Source organism: Silene latifolia, chromosome 6, assembly GCF_048544455.1.
Source record: "Silene latifolia isolate original U9 population chromosome 6, ASM4854445v1, whole genome shotgun sequence".
NCBI classification, from domain to species: Eukaryota; Viridiplantae; Streptophyta; class Magnoliopsida; order Caryophyllales; family Caryophyllaceae; genus Silene; species Silene latifolia.
Genome location: NC_133531.1, coordinates 32,696,972 through 32,703,162, shown reverse-complemented (window position 1 = coordinate 32,703,162; position 6,191 = coordinate 32,696,972). Strand labels below are relative to the sequence as shown.

At 35.2% G+C, this 6,191-nt stretch overlaps 1 long non-coding RNA gene across 1 annotated transcript; it reads left to right on the top strand.

Moving 5' to 3' along the window:
- Window positions 1-969: 969 nt before the first annotated feature.
- On the top strand, window positions 970-3,120 carry LOC141658693 (uncharacterized). Its single transcript, XR_012549353.1, has 4 exons — window positions 970-1,213; window positions 2,004-2,038; window positions 2,243-2,296; window positions 3,034-3,120. It is a non-coding gene; the product is annotated as an uncharacterized LOC141658693 (long non-coding RNA).
- The last annotated feature ends 3,071 nt before the right edge of the window (window positions 3,121-6,191 follow it).

Here is a 6,191-nt window from a genome sequence, read left to right as displayed (position 1 = left end):
AAACCCGAGTCAAGGACACAAAATACCTACCTCAAATAACACCCAAGAGTAAGCTTACACGGCTAAGCAATCACACAAGACCACAAATCACAACCAACAAAACATTGGTTAGAACAAATGGAAAATCCAAATTTACGAAAAAGACAGTACACCCATTTGGATCACTAGGTGCCTCGCGCCTAAAGGAGTTGTCTGCTTAGCCTCCAAGCAAACTCAACCGACCTACCACCACACATTTCTCTATAAATACCACTCTTCACATGCCACAATATTCACGCGAGAGTCCGCCCCCTCCTTCTCCCTTAAACTTCTAGACCCGACTTCCTAAGCCACAAAATCGACACGTGTTTACGACCTACCGGTCGTAAACACAAGCCTTACATATTTTGTTTGGTACCGTCGCCGTGCATTCAGCCAACTCAACATTAATCAACATGTTTTCCAACAACATATTTTCAACTCATTTTCAAAAAAAATCCTTTTTAAGGCACTCTTTTAAACTTCTTTGATCGTGAGTAGTCGCTACGAGAAAACCGTCTCTAAAGTCGTCTACCTTGCCAACATCAATACACGTAAGTTTGAGGGTGTAAATATCTCACTTATTTCATGTCTCTACTGTTTTTATGAGTTTATGAGCATGAACAATGCATAACACGATTCAAATATAAGTTAGACGAGCCAAAACCGAATTTTGGCCTGAGACAAAAGCTCCTTGCCATGCAGGGAGGCTCGCGCCTCTTGTGGCACTACTACAAAAAACCTCTAAGGAACCATTGCGAAGAAACCGGTTGAATTCTTAAACCGGTTTCTTAACCTAAGAGACCGTTCATTTTCTAAAACCGGTTTCTTAATAAAAGGTAAGAGACGGGTGGAGCCTAAAACTGGTTTCTTAACTTTGTTGATTTTTAAACGGCAGTTCACTTCTATTTTAATTTTTTATTAGGAGTATATTTGTACTGTTTTGTTTAGAAGTTATGCAATTTATTTGTTTCAACTTTTAAGCTTCACCTTCTCAACTCTTTACTCTTTAGCACATAAAACGCGAGCGGCCGCATCCACTATTCATCTCACTGTTTCCAGCGGCACAACCACCGTTCTCCCATCGCCGTTCACAACCAATATTCGTCTTTCTCTCGTTGTCACTACCGTGGTTCTCTTATCGCCGACCACTAAACATCCAGGCCCTCGATGGCGATGAATATGCTGAGTATTTGTAACAACGTTTTTCATAAATCTTTCAATTTTTCAATAGAATAGAAAACGATATTACTAGTTTAATTACTTGATTAATGATATGAGAAAGATTTGATTATTGTGATTATTTAGGGTTAGGATGTGGTAGTTTTGATTATTGTGATTATTTAGGGTTAAGATTTGATAATTCCTGGACTCATTTTGCATATTTTCCTTTTTCCTTGAGATTGCGAAATTCATCTATGTCATACCTTAGTGGAAGTCTGAGTCTTTAATGTAGATAGTTCGACCGTAGTTTTGATTCCTCTTTTCTTTGTTCAACAGGGTGTGTCTATAATTCAGATTTAAGATTCAAGTTGTATTTGTAGTTTGGTCTTATTGACTTGGTTAATGGTTTCAAATTCTTGAATATCAGTAGGTATGGGTAAGGTTACCTACATCTAACCTCCATAGACGTACTGGTACTTATGTATGCCAGGTTTATAAGCGGTTGTTACGTAGTGTTAGAGTTGCTTCATTTTCAGACGTTGATGTTCAGAGGGATTAATGTTTTGTAAGCGAAGCAGTTGATTCTATTCATCTGAGGGGTGCATTTCATGATTATACTTTTGGTGTTAACTGATAGTGAAGTAAACGCCCCTCTTCAAATTAGTTTTATAATGATAATTAATGAGATTCAACTCTTGGTAGTAATATCTTGTAATTGTTCATGATAAATTTTTATTATTCGGTTGGATTCTTTCCTTGTCCAAACAATAACAAACTTGGATTCAAGTAAACTTAAGATATGTTATTTATTGTTGTTGCAGTGACCATGGAAAACATCGAATACAGGTGTACCTAGGTAAGTGATGTATTTTTGGTTTTGGCATCATATGACCTACATACAGTGATACAACTCGAATCTTTAATGTGGATTACTTTTCATCCCTCGTTTAGGAAAAGGATATAGTTGGTTCATATGTAGCTTTGGTTCTTTAATGTTTACAAGATACTCCGTATATAATTTGACCCAAATAGAGCTTGAATCTCCCATTTCGGACTGCAGGGATACACGCAGACAGTTGTACCTGCCACAAGTCATTTTTTTTGCCACACAAAGGTATGCATCGCCTTATGTAATGTCGTATGGTTGCTCCATAATTTCTTTTATAATACGTGTAGTGCACATTCATTATTCTTTATTATACAAAAGCTTTGATGAATTATTAAGGAACAAGTGCCTCTGCAAAATTTTGGTTATTAGCTCATATCTTATTCTTAGGCTTAGCACGAGGGACGACTGATCTCGTTCGTTTCGTTTCGACCTAACTTTAAAACCCAAGTCGGATCTGAAATTCCACCCTCATTTCTTTGGGGCTGCTGGAGCTAAGGAATAGTAAGAAGACACCAGAAGTTTAAGCAGAATGTCATAAACCTCATTATTTGATGCGGGCATTGGGAAAGGAAAACTTCTCCCAAGGCTCCTCATGTTGCCTCTAAATATTATATACGCTTGTACTGAGTCGTGGCTTATTCGGGAGGTAAATGGTAACAAAGGGATTTTGCTTAACTTAAATGAACGAGCTGAAGTGCTTTATAAATAATAGTAGTATTCGGGTCCACGACTTTTGATTAATTTCTCATTTTTGGTTAATATGAATAGAGGGTTGTTGTGAGGCTTCTACTTATGAAATTCGTATATTATAACTTAATAGTCTAAAAGTTCTTGAATTGTAGTCAATTGTATGAAATTTGTGTGTTTGTGTGTGTTCATCCTTTGATTTATGATCCTAGTTCATCGTTTCATGCAATTTCAGACAAAATAATATTGTTGGTATATATGGTCATCTTGTGCAGACTTGTCAGAAACTACATTGTCGAGCAATTGCGATAAGGATTTGGAACATTCAGAACGTGTGTCATGGAGCTGATGGTCGTCACTTGTTTCGCTTATTATATTTACGTGAATTAATATGATACTAAAGGTTTTATATAGAGTGCATAACTATGTGTAGATAGTCAGATAGTGTAGAGTGTAGACACGACTACTGAGGTGTGATAAGATTGGCTATGTAAGCGGTGGTGACGGTGTAGTTTTAAATATTGTAATTTTAAATAAAATTAATGGGTAAATTTTCTTTATTGATATTTTTTTTGTTTTTCAAAAGTTTCAAAGAGACCGGTTTTGGTCAATAAGCGATTTCAATGATGAGATCAAAGAGACCAGGTTACGGTCAATGACAGTTTCAACTTATGATATCAAAGAAACTGGTTTTGGCTAATAACCAGTTTCTTACCCACTAATCAAAGAGATCGGTTTTAAATGATAACAGGTTTCTTAAATATAGCAAAGAAACCATTCAAATAAACCGGTTTCTTAGGCTAAGACACCTATGAGATATAGACCGGTTATGAAACGGTTTCTTAGGCCATTTTTAACCGGTCTCTTAGGCATTTTTTGTAGTAGTGTGGGTGTCCAGGTCAGACTCAAATGTGTTTGAGTTTGTCTTTCCTTCAACACTTTCTTTTATTTTTACTTCTTTCCTTTTACGGTTTTTACCATTTTAATTCATTTTTATGACAAATATTTTGACCATTACAAAAATCATCCTTGGTTCCTTATACCATGACGGTTTATTCCGTGACTCGATGATATTATTGGTTAATTACATTTTAATGGGTATTTTAACACCCTTTTCTTTCATTTACCATTTTTCCCATTTATTTACACTTGCAAACATATTAGTCATAATTCATAATCATCCTTGGTTCTACATACCATGTCGGATTTTAACCCGAGTACGATGATAAACTTGACTAATTACAAAGAAATGAACTTAACATAATTAGTTCAAATCAAACATTTTCATTTCACTTTTATTTCATTTTATTTCATCTTTGTCTTGACCATATCATATGTCATCCTTGGCTAATATATATGCCATGTCGATTTAATTCAAGTGCGGTGGCAAAACTGTTAAGCACACACATTTTACATTTTTATTTATAAACTATAGTTTTCAAACTTGCAAATCCTACAACGAATATTACTAATATAATAGTAATTATTCCGAGTCATGCAAATCATACTTGCAAATCATTCATTATAAAAACCGTTTTAAACAACCTTTTTAATAACCATTTCAAAACACCCTTTTACGTCGTCGTAATGGCCTTTTAAACCTCGATCTCCCGCTGACCGTTACATTCTCAAAGCGCCCTTTTACGTCATCGTAATGACGAATTCTACCCTCGAATTTTCAAAATTCGAAATCAATTTTCAAACAAAAACGTTTTTCAAACCATCGTCATGACAATTTCAACCCGTGCAAGTTTCCAAATTTCAAATCTCGTTTTCGAAATCAAATTTGGCTTTTCTAAACCGTCGTAATGACGATTTCAATTCTCACAATTTTCTATTTGCACACCGTCTTTCGAAGGTTAAAACGGTTTACTAACCCGTCGTAATGACGAATTCAATCCTTCCAAATTCAAAATCAAATCTTTGAAAACAAATTTAACCGTTTTCAAATTTCAATTCAAAATCAAATCATTTGAAATTAAATTTAACTGTTTTTAAATTTCAATTCAAAATCAAATCATTTAAAAACAAATTTAACTGTTTTCAAATTTCAATTCAAAATCAAATCATTTGAAAACAAATTTAACCGTTTTCAGATTTCAAATTCAAATTCAAATCTTTGAAAACGAATTTAACCGTTTTCAGATTTCAAATCCAATTTCAAATCATTTGAAAACAAATTTAACCGTTTTCAAATTCCAATTCAAAATCAAATCTTTGTAAACCAATTTAACCGTTTTCAAATTTCAAATCCAATTTCAAATCATTTGAAAACAAATTTAACCGTTTTTAAATTTCAAATTCAAAATCAAATCTTTGAAAACAAATTTAACCGTTTTCAAATTTTAATTCAATATCAAATCTTTGAAAACAAATATAAATGTTTTCAAATTTCAATTGAAAATCAAATCTTTGAAAACAAATTTAACTATTTTCAAATTTTCAACCCAATTTCAAATTCTTTGAAAACAAATTCAACTGTTTTCATGGCCATTGTGATGACGATTCAAAATTCTTCAATTCTCGATTTTCAAATCTGTGATTCGGAATTTCAAAAGTCGTCTTCGAAAACAACACATTGTTTTCTGAGTCGCCGCAATCTCAACTTAAACCGTCTTTTGAAAAGAAACCTAAGACAACCCTTTCAACTGGCCGACCTTCTAAAGATCCCTACTCTTCGGAAGCCGTCCATAAAACGACAAATGAATCTTTTTGAAAATTTCTATTTTCGAAAATTTCGGTCCACCTTTCCAATTCAGCCTCTAGTTGATTAGAGTACAATCGATTTCAAATCAAGTCGTCTAGATAACGTCGAATCTCCGCCGAAGTTAGTACCTACCTTCTGGTCTAGGTCGTGTCGCCTAATTGTCAAGTCATCTTCAATGGCGTTAGCAGAGTCAAAACCTCTCGGGTATTAAACCCGTCTTTCCCCCACATTACGGGTCAAAGGTCAAGTTTGTGTACGTGTCTTGTCTAACGGCGTCACGCAATCAACAAACCTCCAAATCTCTTCAGAATTCGTCTGTCTAGGCATCACTATGCCAAAGTTTACACTCGAGTCTAAGTTCAATGTCATGCACCCTGAGTTCAAACACAAGAGGTCACACCATCGCGTCCCCACAACAAAACTGCCTTTTATACATATGTGCCGTACTTGCCTTTGTTTGTGCAATCCCTTGCCAAGACAAATTATAACGCCTATCGTTATGTCAATTAGGAATCCCTTGGGTGCCATCGATCGTCAACAAGAAACTCAAGAAGCTAATCAATCTGCACCCGCCATGACTTTTGCTGAAACCAACAACATGGTCCTTCGACTCCTAGCCACCGTGGAAAACTTAAGCACTCGTCTCTCCCAAGTTGAGGACAAAATGATAACCGCGAATTTTCCCTCTTCTGATATTGAGCAAAGGGTTAAGCTCCTTGAAAGCCG